Source organism: Bos mutus, chromosome 27 (genome assembly GCF_027580195.1).
Source record: "Bos mutus isolate GX-2022 chromosome 27, NWIPB_WYAK_1.1, whole genome shotgun sequence".
Taxonomy (NCBI): Eukaryota; Metazoa; Chordata; class Mammalia; order Artiodactyla; family Bovidae; genus Bos; species Bos mutus.
Window position 1 is genome coordinate 7,170,386 of NC_091643.1, and position 14,840 is coordinate 7,185,225.

A 14,840-nucleotide genomic window follows, 5' to 3' on the forward strand; every position below is an offset into this window, starting at 1 on the left:
CAATATTACTGATGTGGAAAATGACCACCTCTACAGCCTTCACTTCCCTTCTAGGGACAGTAAACTTACATATGGAGACCATCGCTGCGGCAGTTCCAGCCTCACTTTCATTAGCAAAATTGAGAACAGTCTGAAAGTCTAGGGATAAGGGATGGATAAGTTGTGATACTTTCACACAGTTGAGCACAATTGACTTTAAACTGGATACACTGCATCCACACGCGCCAGCATGAATAAATTTCAAAACCATGGAACACCGAAGAGAAAAACAGTTGAAGAATATGTACAGTGTGATAGCACTTGGTGAAACAGAGTATGCAAAGCATAACAGAGTATTGCTTTGACTACATGTTTGTGGTAAGAATATAAAAGTGTGATGGAAGAATACTTACCAGATTCTTGATGTGGTTGTCTCTGGAGAAGGAAGGTTAAGATGGATCTGTGGAGAGAAACAAGGAGGTTTCAACATTGTTCACAGTGTTTTATTTCTTGTGTGAAAAGATGTCATGCAAAAATAAATTTTGAACTTTTAAATAACATAAAAATTAAAATTCTACATCTAATTTTCAGGATTATGCTTTTTGCACAAAGCATCCTGCACGTGTGTCTTCCTGGTGATGAAAAAATAGAGTGTCTCTCAGGAACAGCCATCCAGAGGTCAGGTTTTATCTGGCTTTTGAGAACACCTGGTTCATTTGGGCTGGGAGAAAACTCTGGGCCTTCTGCTTAGTGCATCACTCAGCAGCTAGTGTCCTCAAATCATACATGACATTCCCTATGCAATAGGAGGGCTTCCCGGGTCGCTCAGCTGGTAGAGAATTTGCCTACAAAGCAGAAGACCCTGGTTTGATTCCTGGGTCGGGAAGATCCCCTGGAGAAGGGATAGGCTACCCACTCCTGTATTCTTGGGCTTCCCTGGCGGTCATGCATGGATGTGAAACTTGGACCATAAAGAAAGCTGAGCACCAAAGAATTGATGCTTTTGAACTGTGGTGTTGGAGAAGACTCTTGAGAGTCCCTTGGACTGTAAGAAGATCAAACAGTCAATCCTAAAGGCAATCAACCCTGAATATTCACTGGAAGGACTGATGCTGAAGCTGAAACTCCAATACTTTGGCCACCTGATTCAAAGAGCTGACTCATTAGAAATGACCCTAATGCTGGGAAAGATTGAAGAGGGGAGGAGAAGGGGAAGACAGAGGATGAGATGGTTGGATGGTATCACTGACTTGATGGACATGAGTTTGAGCAAGCTCTGGGAGTTGGTGATGGACAGGGAAGCCTGGTGTGCTGCAGTCCATAGGGTCACAAAGAGTCAGACAGGACTGAGCAACTGAACTGAATTGATGCAATAAGAAGCTTCCGGCTTCTTTTCCAAGAAGATAACATCTTTCACAGCTGTCAGAACACCTACATTTACCTCCAGACTCTTGTGGTCAGCACAAGTTTGATTCCCACTTGTGTAATAATAAACCTGGTTAAAGGGTTTACAGTGCATCCTTGAGGCTCCATGTGGTTTGAGCGCCCATAACCCCCAGGAACTGGAGATCACATCCTCTGGCCTACAATGGGACATGAGATGGGTGGTGGGGAGGGCGTTTGCCTTCCATTCTGCCATGAATATTCTGGGCTTTTGCTCTTCTAACTGTAGTACCAGGTGATAAAGGTGACTTATTTCTTGTTAGTCGCACACAAATCAATCCTTGGAATGATTATTGTCAAATAATGTTCCTTTTTTGTTATAAAAGGTAAAACATATTACTGCCGAAGATAAAATCAGCCATCATAATTTCATGACCATTAATAGTTCAGTGAATAACTTTTCAGATTATTTTTTCTAAAATAATATTAAGCTATATATACACCAGTTTAGCCCTTTTCACTTAAGATTCTATCATTAACTTATTTCCATGTCATTACATTTTCTTCACAGGTGCATTTTTATAGTCACATAGCATTATATAGGGAGAAGGCAATGGCCCCACTCCAGCACTCTTGCCTGGAAAATCCCATGGACGGAGGAGCACGGTGGGCTGCAGTCCATGGGATCGCACAGAGTTGGACACGACTGAAGTGACTTAGCAGCAGCAGCAGCATTACATAGGGCTTCCCAGTGGCTCAGAGGTAAAGAAGCAGCCTGCAGTGCAGGAGACATGGGTTTGATCCCTGGGTCTGTAAGATCCCCTGGAGGAGGGCATGGCAACCCTCTCCAGTATTCTTGCCTGGAGAATCCCACAGACAGAGGAGCCTGGCGGGCTACAGTCCATGGGGTTGCAAAGAGTCGAACATGACTGAAGCAACTTGGTATACACCCACGCACAGCATTATAACTTTTCCTGAATATCAGTTTATTTCAGGAATAAACAACCTCAGGCTGAACTCTGCCCAGGGTCTGTTTCCTGGGGAACCCATGAAGCTGGTATCAGCAGTGGGCTGACAGAGAGCGTGGGCTTTTGGAACTGGTTCACGTGCTATCTGGCTGGCAAAGACCACCCCTTGTTGGTGGTAAATTAAGCACCAACAGCCCTTGCCACAAAGTGGCTCTCGATAGTGGACTGACTAGTGTCTCCAAAGATTCTCGTGCACCTAGAACTTCAGAACAGGACCTTGTTTAAACATAGTGTCTTTGCGGATGGAATTAGCTAAGGACCTCAAAATAAGATTTAGGATTGGCCTTAAATCCGGTGATTGGAATCCTTGCCAAAGGGCAGAGGGGAGACACAACATCAGGGAGACGTAAGGAAGAAGGCACGTGAGACGGAGGCAGAGGCTGCAGTCGTGCAGCCAGAGGCCGGGACGCCAGGAGCCATGAGAAGCAGGGAGAGGTGAGGGAGGGTCTTCCCCGAGCCCTAGGCGGAAGCACGGTCTGCTGACACCTGATTTCAGACTTCTGGCCTCCAGCACCTGAGATAATGCACATTTGTTGTGTAAGCCTCCCAGTTTGTCATCACTGCCCAGGGAAACTAATCTGGTTGTGGAAATTTTGCCAGCGACCATGGAGACGGTGGAAGGTGCCCGACGTGTGACGAGTTTGGGGGCAACAGCAACTGCAACAGTGGAATTCAATAGCTGAGCTCAGCTGACCCTCGAGAAGGTCAGGAAAATCTTTACATGCAATTTACAGTGACTGAGAGTCACAGAAGCCAGAGGACATCTTTACAGCAACAATGAGGGCCCCACCTCCCAGGGGGAGAAGCCAGAGGAAGACGATCCCCAGGCTCAGGACCTAACCGCCAGGACAGCAGAGTCCAAGAAGGGGAAACATCCTGCCACGGACAGCTGGGCTGATTTCAGCTCCCCCTTCAGCCTTGAAACTCCTAGAGCCCCTAACCCTCTGGGCCCACAGAAGCGAGCCACCTCCCCACACGAAGGACAGCATCCCACCTCACCCTGCTTGCAGGGAGTGCAGAGACCTCCACCCACAGGACACGAGCGCCGTCAGACCTGACTGCCACCTCCTGACCCCTCATCCTATAACTGTGACTAAGTTTCAGCATAGCTCAGCCCTGAGGATACAGCGTGAACCTGCATCGCTCATCATCATGTGGTTTCATGGGACCACGGCTCCCGGGAGCTGCCCCTAAGGGCCTCCCTACAAACCTCCCTCCAGGGGCACAGTCTCCATCTGGGAAACCCTACCTGAGACAGTGCATACTGGTCCATGAAGTCTGGGTACTCACATACCTCTTCACGCTTTTAAGCAAGTTTCCATGTGTTAAAAAGGGAGACGGGGAGGCGAGCGTAGTGAAACTGACACCTGTGAATCCATCTGGCAGATGGACAGTTTCAAGGGTCCCATAGCCAACACCTGCACCCTCTGTGCTACAGGTCAGTTTATCAGTGACCTGAAGAACAGCTGACCGGTAAGAGCTCTGTGCACGCTTACAATTTGCTGATTGAAAGCCTGCTCGCGTGCCTGCTAAGTCGTTCGGTCAGGTCTGACTCTTTGCAACCCTTTGGACTGTAGCCCGCCAGGCTCCTCTGTCCTTGGGATTCTCCAGGCAAGAACACTGGAGTGGGTTGCCATGCCCTCCTCCAGGAGATCTTCCCAACTCAGGGACCGAACCTGCATCTCCTTCAGCTCCTGCATTGAAGGCAGATTCTTTACCACTGAGCCACAGGGGAAATCTGTTTGAAAGCCTGCTTGACACTAAAAGCAGGCTCTGCACGCCAGGGCCCTCTTGCATGTCAGAAACAAAGGGCTCTCGGGAGAGTTCAGGTCTACAGAGGCACATTCATGCTTGTAGATTTATGGATTTAGCTTTTTCAATTAGGTCATCTCTCATCTCTAGGTTGTAGAGCACTGAGAACATGCAGGTGAGGTCATGGAACATTTATCAGGATTGATGACAATTTCTGGGGTCCCTGGGAACCACTCCAAGGGAGGCCGTGGATTTAAAGTCCATTCGATGTGCGTCTTCCCTGTGAGATGATCTGGGGCTGGAGGGAGAGTTAAATCATTCCTTAACACAACAGAAAACTAATTCTCACGGTGCTGTGACCCCGGGGAGAACTAGCAGTGAGACTTCTATTTCAAGCTGAAAGGCTCTGGCAACACTGAAGTCCAGTTAAGAAAGTTCAGCGGTGTTGGCATGAAAGAAGCTTAAGACCTAAGGCAAACTGATTTTGTTCTGTAAAACCACCAAGAAGGTGAAAAAACAACCCAGAGAATGGGAGAAAATAATTCCAAATCCCTTATCTGATGAGGGACTGGTATTCAGAATACACAAAGAACTCTTGGAACTCAATAATAAAGAAATAAACAACCTAATTAAAATGAGTTTTTGAATAGACAGTTCTCCAAAGGAGATGTACAAACAGCCAATAAACTCATGGAAAGATGTGCAACATCCTTTGCCTCTAAGAAAATGCAGATCAAAACCATTAGGAGGCCAAGTTCAGGAAAGATAATTATGAGTGTCCGTGAGGATGGGAGGAATTAGGAACCCTGTACACCACCACCAAAAACGTAAGTTAGTGCAGTTGTTCAGGGAAACAGTTTGCAGTTCTTCAAAAATTTAAACGTAGAGCTACCATACAACCCAGCAACCCCGCCTTGGTATGTAATCAAGAGAAATGACAGCATCTATCCACACAAAAGCCTACACACAGTGTTCATAGTAGCCCCAAGGTGAAACCAGCGTAAGCATCTATCAACCAGTGAATGGATAAACAGCATGTGGTCCATCCATAGAGTGGAATATTACTCAGCCACAAAAAGTGTGAAGTACTGATATATGCTACAGCATGCATGAGCCTTGATGAAAAAAGGCAGAAGCCAAACACAACATATCATAGGATTCCATTTCTAGGAAACATCCGGAATCTAACGAGACCGAAAGCAGATTTGTGGTTGCCGTGAGTTGAGAGATGATTGATGTGAGAGACGGCTAATGAGTAGGGGGTTCTTTCCGAAGTGACGAAACGGTCTGAATTTATATTGTGATGATGGTTGCACAATTCTTACAATATATTAAAGCCACTGAATTGAATTCTACACTTTAAGTGGGTGAATTTCATGGTATATGAATTATATCTCAATAAAAATGCTTAAAAACTTTAATGGGCTTCATTTCATCTATTTCTTCTCTTGGGTGGGAAGAGCTGCATGTGGATGGGAAGTTAATGGGAAAGGCCTTGTCAGGGCTGTCTGGGTGGTAGCTTTGCTGCAGCAGGAACTTCTCCTGTGGATCTGCTTCTTTCCCGTTCCATGCTCCTGGTGTCTTTGTGGTAGGTTACATTATTTTTCAGCAGATATCCCCTCTCGCCTCCAAGTCTGACCTACCTCCCTCCTTCTCCACACCAGGAGAAATGCATTTCCTGGGGAACTGGGTTTGGCTGGCTGGTTCGCTTCAGCTAATGGAGTCGGGGAAGCAGTGGCTCCTGCTCATTCCAAGTGAATGTTTGAAGAATCACGGGGATTTCCCGCCGGCCCTGTCTCCCTCAGCCCAAGTCCATCAGATGGAGTTTGTGGGGCAGAACGGAAGCCAACAGCAGCGTGAGCAGAGCTACCTGACTGTCCGTGACTCCAAGGGAGAAATAAGTGCTGTAAGTTGCCAATGTTTTCCTTACACAGCTTTATCACAGTGAAACCTGACTGATACAATCATTACTTTATTCACTCAGAAAACGTATTTAGAGTGCTGCCATACATTGGATTTTGTGGTTATTTTTTTAATGAACAAGACCATCTTTTCTCTTTGCATCTAAAAGGTAAATGGAAAAAAGACACCAGCAAAATACAAAATATGTGGTCAGCGAGACAAGAAACACAAAATACAAGGGCTGTAGCGCAGAAAGAGATCACTTCTGACTCAGGAATCACAGAACATCTAGAAGGAACGAACATTTCCATAATCAGTTATTTCAGGAGATGAAAGCCCAGTCGTATACAAATTGTGCTCCTCCCTGGATGCTACTGCAGACAAAGAGCAGCTGGAATTCTCAAGACTTCCCCAGATGTGCCCTTTGCCCCAACTGTGAAGTGGACAAGCCTCTGGCGCTGACATCATTCTCGGAGCAGAAGGAAGTGGGCAGGGAGATCATGAACTGACTGGAGCAACCCTGCGGTGATAGCTTTAGTTGAAACTGACTAAATTTTCTAGATTTGGGAAGAATGGGGGGCCCAGATAGACTTGACTTTCAATTATAGGAAAATATAGGCAGTTAGGTTTCTGGGCCCTGCGTGTCACACTGCACAAAGAAAGGGAACAGCTCCACTGAACGAGCATAATCTTAGAGAGCCAGGGGCTTGGGTTCCCGACCAGATGGCTTGCCCCCTTAGATAACTATTCCATTTGCTTACAAAAGGCCGGCAAGTTTTCCATATGCAGTGTGATGACCAAGTGCCAAGGAGAAACACCAAACCCCAAAGAAAAATCAACACCCTTGCTTTTTTCTATATTTAAGCCTTGCTTTGGAAATGAGGAATTTCCTCCCAAACATCTCTACGAAAACATCTCTACCCACACACTCCGCTTTTTGAAAGAATGTGCATTTGAAAAAGAAAACCTGAATGTACCTTTACCACAATATGCTGAGACAGACCACACACACCCAGTGAAATTACACAGCCGCTTTTGACAGTCTGAATTTTAACTTTGACTTTAGAACATTTTCATGAAATCAAAATAATAGGAAAGCGTGCTCTCCAATTTCTTTCAGTCGATTTTAGGATAATCTCTAGGTCTCCAGGAGGTTTCAGTACAATCCTGCATTAATGGGTTTAGGAGATTGATTTTGGCGTCTGCAGCAGCTCCTGTGGGAGCCCCTGGTGACCCTGGGTCTGCTCTGGGCTGCCCCAGGAGTTCCCTGGGGCTCCGGGCCAGTCCCCTCCTGCCTCTCGAGCTCATTCCTCATCTTTAAAATGTGTGGGCTCTGGGTGACCTCTGAGCCCTTTCCAGCTGCCACATCCTTTGATTCCACTTTTTTTTTTTTTTTCCATAAAATTTTTAGATTCATAGCTGGACAATTGAATTCTGCAGACTGAAAACTACTTTTCTCCCAATAATGTATGTTTTGATCAAAGTCCAGTGGAGCTAATTTTATTCATCTTCCCACAGGTTGATTCAGAACTTATCTTTATAGTTAAGCACATACAAATGGGGTGTTAACGCTGGAGGAACCATGCCATCCTCTGCAAACTTGCCTCTTGGATCAGTTAACTCCACCTCGTAGGTTACAGGTGACTGACTGTCGGTCAGTCAGTTAGTCCCTAGGTCAGTCCTGATCTCACAGGATAAGGAAAAGTCTTATCCTGTGAGAAGAGAGAGTTAGCAGAATTTTCCATCAGGAAGAAAAAGTGAAAGTGAACGTTGCTCACTGGTGTCTGACTCTTTGTGACCCCATGGCCTATACAGTCCATGGAATTCTCCAGGCCAGAATCCTGGAGTGGGTAGCCTTTCCCTTCTCCAGAGGATCTTCCTAATCCAGGGATTGAACCCAGGCCTCCCGCATTGCAGGCAGATTCTTTACCAGCTGAGCCACAAGGAAGTCCATGGGGTCAGCAAGAGAAGCAGTAACATTTCAGAAGAGACTGCCAAGTACAGACTACTGCCTAATCCTTTTATTCCCACGGAGCTTTACCGGCAGATTCAAAGGTAGGGTTGAGTTTGGGGCAGCTAACAGTATTGGTGGCTTTCCCTGGTGGCCCAGTGGTAAAGAACTCACTTGCCAATGCAGGAGACGCTGGTCCCGGAAGATCCCCTTGAGAAGGAAATGGCAACCCACTCTGGTATTCTTGCCTGGGAAATCCCATGGATAGAGGAGCCTGGTGGGCTGCAGTCAACGGGGTTGCAAAGACTAGGATGTGACTTAGTGACTAAAAAACAACAGTATTGGTAGTCCACGTGCGGGTACAGTTTTCTTGAACACTTACTTTGTGCCAGACGCTGTCCTGAAAACCTCCCGTGAATCAATTAATCCTCAAAATAACCTCACAAAGTAATATTCTTACAGATGAAAACACAGGATAGGTAAGTTGTCTCAGATTGCAGGGTAAATGGCAGGGCTGGGATTCAAATCTCCACAGAGCCCAGCCCAAAGAACAGGAAAACCTGTCCCTGGAGCTCAAGGGTGAATTTGGAGACAAACTCAAACCACCAAACCACGGGGTGAGGCTGATGTTTGGAATTGTAGGGGGCAGGGTGGGGTGACTGTATTTAACCTTCTTCCTTCATCTGCCTCGAGGGAATTTAAATTGCTGCAACACAAATGTCAAAGGGAAAAGAAAAGACTAACATTTAGATGCTGACTTTCCAAGTAGGATATTTCAATTACAAGACAGGCTGATACGATATGAGGGGAAGGAAGCTGGACTCATGCCTGGCTGGCGTCCAGCCCAGAGTCCACCTGGGGGCGGGGACCATCAGGAAGAAACAAGAACAGCCCCCGGACTTCTCCCGAGTGAGGTGGGGATGACACGGCCAACAGTGTTTTATATTAAAAAGTTTTAAAAATTCATGTGGTTAAATCTGTACATTTTCTGTTATGGTTTCTGCATCTGTCTACATGTCTAAAAAAGTTCTTTCCGGACGTCTGCTTCCTGGCTCCCTTACAGCTTAAACGTGAAGAGCCAGGTTCTGAGTCCGGGGAAGGTATGATAGAATCCTGGTTCTGCCCATCACTGACTGTGAGGAGTTCCCTTGCTCTGCTTCCTCAAGTATAAGCCAGGCACTGCAATGAGAGGAGTATGCTCCCATTATGCAGATGGGAAAACTGATATTCAGAGGGGAAACTGCTTGTGCAGAGGTGCCCAGTAAATGGAGCTGGGATTGGACACCAGTTCTCCTGTGGTCTTACCAATTACACTTATGCTGATTTATAATACATGGAACACCATGGTTTTATTTTTGTTATATCTTTGAAGACGTTTTGCCAGCCTTCTATCTGAGACGCTGCAGCTATCCTCAAAAGTGACGCTCCGGCACAGTTTTCCTTGCGGACATATCTCCTAACCCTGGTGTTTGAACCACATCTAGGTTCTGGCAGCGTCTCCCGAGGCCTTAGTTATCCTGTTTGATCAGCCAGCTTCAAACAGTCTGGGTACACAGACCGTCTCGGGAGACCTACAAAGGACGGGGGGCCAGACAGAGATTAGAGCAGATCTTCCGTTTAGTTAAGGGCTCTAAGTATGTTCTTCTCTGTGTCAGGAATGAAATAAATGCGTGTAAACAGGTGATAAGAAGATTCCACCCCCAGGGTTGCTTGAAGCAAGACCTGTTTGGAGACGATATGGGTTCATTCAGAGCCTGTTTCCAAGTTTTCATTTAATTTGATTAGAAACAGCTGGAAGATCAGAACAGCTGCGTAATCTCTCCAGTGATGCAGAGGGAAAGAATGTTCAAGTGACAGAACCGCAAGTCACCAGCCTGGCTTGACTCACACAGGAAAAAATTGAGTTAACAGATTACGAACCCCAACTTTCTCATCCACTCTCAGCTTTCATGCTCAGTCGTGTTCGACTCTTTGCAACCCCGTGGACTGTAGCCCGCTGGGCTCCTCTGTCCATGAGATTCTCCAGGCAAGAATACTGGAGTGGGTTGTCATTTCCTCCTCCGGGGGGATCTTCCTGACCCAGGGATTGAACCCACATTTCCTGGGTCTCCTGCATTGGCAGGCGGATTCTTTACCACTGTCCCACCTGGGAAGCACTTCTCAGCTTCATGTCTGTTCAAATTAACATTGCTCCACGTGGCCACCTCCTGCAACGATGCTAATTGTTACATGACGAATATCCTTTTTGTTTCTACATGGGGTTAAAAGTACTCATTTCAATGTGACGTTTCTAACAGTCAAAAACAAGGACTTGCATTACTCAGTCATGAGCAGACGGGAGGGGCTTTTCTCCACGTAACAGAGGGCTTGGTGTCGACCCAGTTCTGAGAAACGAGCTCGTGGTGACGGGGAGGGAGAGGCTAGTTCTGTCACCGGAGGTTCAGCCACATTGTCAGTGCAATCAGTGACCTGCAGATTCCATGCTGAAGCCGGGCTCCAGCCCCACCCTGGAGGCCCTCCTCCCAGGCAGTGGTGCAAACTGTCCTCAGATCCCTGCTCAGATCTACTACTTGACTCACAGAGAAGCTGAGAGAATTCTTTGCTAATCTTTTCTAATCTTCACTTGCATAGTGTAAACGATTAAATCAAAATGCTGAAAGTGTCAACCTCACAAGCCGCTGTCAGAATAAACAGGAAAACTTGTATATAGTGTTTTAAGACTGACATCCCCTGGACTGCAGCACGCCAGGTCCCGCTGTTCATGGGATTCTCCAGGCCAGAATACTGGAGTGGGTTGCCATTCCCTTTGCCAGGGGATCTTCCCAACCCAGGGATCGAACCCAGGTCTCCTGCATTTCAGGCAGACTCGTTACCATTTGAGCCACTAGGGAAGCCGTTGAAATAAATCGTTACCTTTAAATGATGAAAACACTTAAAACTGCCTAATATGTAAAAATATAGAAAAGGAAAGCAGTTACAGAGATATAAAAGGTGGCCCATAATCTCAGACAACCACTATCAACATGCTGTTTTCCCCCAACATAATTATTTCATTCTTTCTCCCGCTTTCTCCTCTCTGTCCTCTTCTTTCCCTCTCTCATCCAGAGGTCGTCCCGTTCACCTTCCCTCACAGATGAGACGGGGGGGTGAAAAGGGAGGCAAGGATCCACACGCCTGGCCTTGGAGCTCCACACACCACGTGCTCCTGGCCCCAGGGACCTAAAATCTCCATCAGCTTCCTTGTTAATTTCCCACAACTATCTCAGTAGAAGTTAGAGGACATCCATCTGTGAGCAGGGATGGAAAAGACCCTGAGGCTAGGAAAGATTGAAGGTGGGAGGGGAAGGGGACGACAGAGGATGAGATGGTTGGCTGGCATCACGGACTCTATGGACATGAGTTTGAGCAAGCTCCGGGAGTTGGTGATGGACATGAAGGCCTGGAGTGCTGCAGTCCATGGGGTCACAAAGAGATGGATGCGACTGAGTGACTGAACTGCACTGAACACGTAGATGCAAAGGGCTGACTTTTCCATGTCTGCCTGGCCCCGGCTGAGCTCTCCAAGTCCTCAGTGGTACCCCCAGCCCCCCGGCCACCGCTCCAGGGGCTCTTATGCTGCCCTATCCAGGCAGGTTTAAGTTTCCCTTTAAACTGTCTCCTGTGGGGCAGAGACAGGCAGGGTCACCAAGGATTATGTTTGCTCATCAGTAATCCCAGCTCTCCTGCAGTTAAGCAAGGCTGTGCGACTAGTTCCCTCTTTGCTTGCGGACAAGAAGGCCTTGTGTTCCACCCAGACGGTGCAGCTACAAGACAGAATCTGAGGGATTACGTGTCGCAGAACTTCTGCTGACTCATGTGAGGCATGTCATGTGACAGAGAGGACTGAACGTTTGTTTAAGCCTTTAAAATTTGGGGCTTATTGCTGCAGCACAATCTAGCATATTCTGACTAATACAGTTGGAGGGATTCTCTCAGCTGGCACTATACTTTGATCTTTTTTTATCTTTAAAAATAAAGACTTGATCATAGTTATTTCCTTGCTTAAAATGATCAGGAGCTAGCCTCACCTAAATGGTGAGGTCCAAATGCTTTCAGCCTAACTGGTTCAGTTTATCCTCATGGGCTCATCTCCTGGTGTTCTGACCCCCAACCTAGAGCCTAAATTGCAGGCACACTGACTCCTAAGTCTTTCCCGAGTTTCCATTTCCTGAAGGGGCTTCAGTCACTGAGTGTGTCTGACTCTTGCAACCCCATGGACTGTAGTCCGCCAGGCCCTGCTGTCCATGGGATTCTCCAGGCAGGAATACTGGAGTGGGTTGCCATTCCCTTCTCCAGGGGATCTTCCCAACCCAGGGATAGAACCAGCGTCTCTCACATCTCCTGCACTGGCAGGGCTCTTAATCACCTGAGCTAACAGGGAAGCCGTACCTTTCCAGCACATCTCGCCCTTTAAATGCTACCAGGCCTTTGCTCGTGCTTGGTTTTCCTTTGCTTGGTTGACACTGCGTTTCTCACTTAGCGTACTGTTAGGTATCCTGTAAGACTCAATTCAAATACGACATCTGTGATGTTGGAGCCAGCTCTAAAACGTTGTCAGCTCCCTTGCCAAGTTGCCACAGTGCTGGGTAAGTTCTTTTCTTTGGAAATCTCCTACTGCTTGATTTATTTGTAGGTCCATTTTGGGTTCTTAAAGGTGGTGTTATCCCTTATTCTTCCCTAGCACAAGGGTAGTTCGTAGGTGTGCATATACATTCCCTATGGAACCTGGTGTTGTGGCCACAGCAGCGGTTCAGGAGCAGAATTTATGGTTTCTGTCAGTCTGCACTGCCTAGTCTTTGGTGTGTAAAGCTGATGTTTCTCAAGCAGAATGTTACGTAAAGCAGCTTAAGGGAAGTCCTCTGGGAGGGGCCTGAGACAGTGCCATAGGGAGACTGCGAGTTCACCTCCTCCCTTGGACACGTGGAATCCACACTACACCAACACACAGACCTCAGGTCTAAAGACACACACAGACGGAAAGTGAAGGGATGGAAGGAAAAAGATATTTCATGCAGAGAGGAAAGCAAAGAAAGCAATACTCCTATAAGACAAAATAGACTTTCAAAAGTCGGTCCAGGGTGACGGCGCCTCACCGCGGGCTTTCCTAAGGCTTGGGAGCTGTCACACCCACGCTGGACCCAGGACCGGGGGCCCATCACTGGTAACCAGGAAGGTTAAGTCAGCTGGTCCCTGGAAGCCCAGCATCTCCTCCTGACCTGGTCACTTGTCAGTGCCCTGGGCGCCTTCTGAGAGCCTGCAGCTCAGACTGCTGGGGTTGCCAGCTCTCCCTAGGCCCCCCATGGCTGCCCTTGCCCCTGACCGCTCCTCCGAGGACCCCACTGAGCTGCGCTTTTCCATTGGCTTCACTGGGGGTGGGGGCCGTCCAGACCCAAGTCAGTTGCCGGCTCTGTCTGCAGGGGATGCAGCTTGCTGCTACCTTGCACCCCTGTTGCAAGTGTATGTTGAGAAAACAATTTCATTACATTTAAACCTTTTAAAGAAAAATCCAAGATGTCATTTGTGCTTGAAACACAACACCCCTTACACGGGTGTTATCCCCTGGGCAGCCGCTAACCTCACAGGCTGTAAACACTTGAAATGGGGCTGGTCAGAACTGAGAGTGCTGTGAAGTAAAATACATCTCAGATTTCAAAGACTTGGTATACACACACACACACACACACACAAATTAGAATTTAAAACATTCGTGGGCTTCCCTGGTGGTCTAGCGGGGTTAAGAATTTGCCTTGCAATACAGAGGACATGGGTTCAATCCCCCGTCCAGGAAGAACCCACAGGACTGGAGCAACTAAGCTCCAGCACCACAACTACTGAAGCCCAAGCACCTAGAGCCCCTTCAAGAGAAGCCTCTGCAGTGAGAAGCTTGCACAGAGCGACTAGAGAGTAACCTCTGCTCGCTGCAGCTAGAGAAAGCCTGCTTGCTGCAATGAAGGCCCAGCACAGCCAAAAATAGCTAAATAAAAGTATTTTTAAAAATTAGAAAAACAAAATGTTCAAATATATTTTTATTGGTTACATGTTAAGGTTCATAGGTTAAACAAAATGTATTATTGAAAAATTTGAACTGTTTTTTTTTCTTTTTTTCACTTGTTTTCATGGAAACGTTTTACTGTAGCTCATGTGACATTTTCAGTGGCTCACATCGCTCTGGACAGACCTGCGGAGCACACAGATTTACTATGACAAGAACACCACCGTCATTAGGAATGCCTACTGTTGGAGCAGCCTTCTCTCTGAAGAGATCAGGGAGCCAGCTGCGTGTGTCACGGGCACTGAGTGTGCGTGCTCAGTCGCTTCAGTTGTGTCCGACTCTTTACAATCCTGTAGAGTGGAGCCTGCCAGGCTCCTCTGTCCATGGGATTCTCCAAGCAAGAATACTGGAGGGGGTTGCCCTGCCCTCCTCCAGGGGATCTTTCCAACCCAGGGCCCGAACCCACGTCTCCTGCATCACAGCCAGATTCGTTACCGCTGAGCCGCTGGGGAAGCCTCACTATTTTGAAGCAGTGCTTGCGGTCATTGCATTCTCCTTCTACATGTTGTCTGACCATTTTTTTTACTTTATTGAATAAAGTCACAGATAAGTGATTTTCAATTGGTTAAAAAAAAAAAGCTAAAACTCATGCATCGGGTTTTCTATTACAGGAGTAACACACCGGCTGATAAAGCTTCTGTCAACTCCTATGGAGAATTTACAGTAACGGAGCCCATTTGTTTTCTGGTTTATTTATTTCATTGTCTTAACTTTTTGTTTTAAATACATTTCAAGTTATTTTTGCCCATATTAT

General features: G+C 47.0%; 1 long non-coding RNA gene across 1 annotated transcript in view; it reads right to left on the bottom strand.

Annotated features, from left to right (window-relative positions):
• The window catches only part of LOC138985961 (uncharacterized), a 72,585-nt gene that overhangs the window by 17,051 nt on the left and 40,694 nt on the right, over positions 1-14,840 (bottom strand). Inside the window, exon 2 of the long non-coding RNA XR_011462883.1 lies at positions 393-439. This is a non-coding gene — a long non-coding RNA (uncharacterized lncRNA). The remainder of the gene's footprint in view (positions 1-392; positions 440-14,840) is intronic.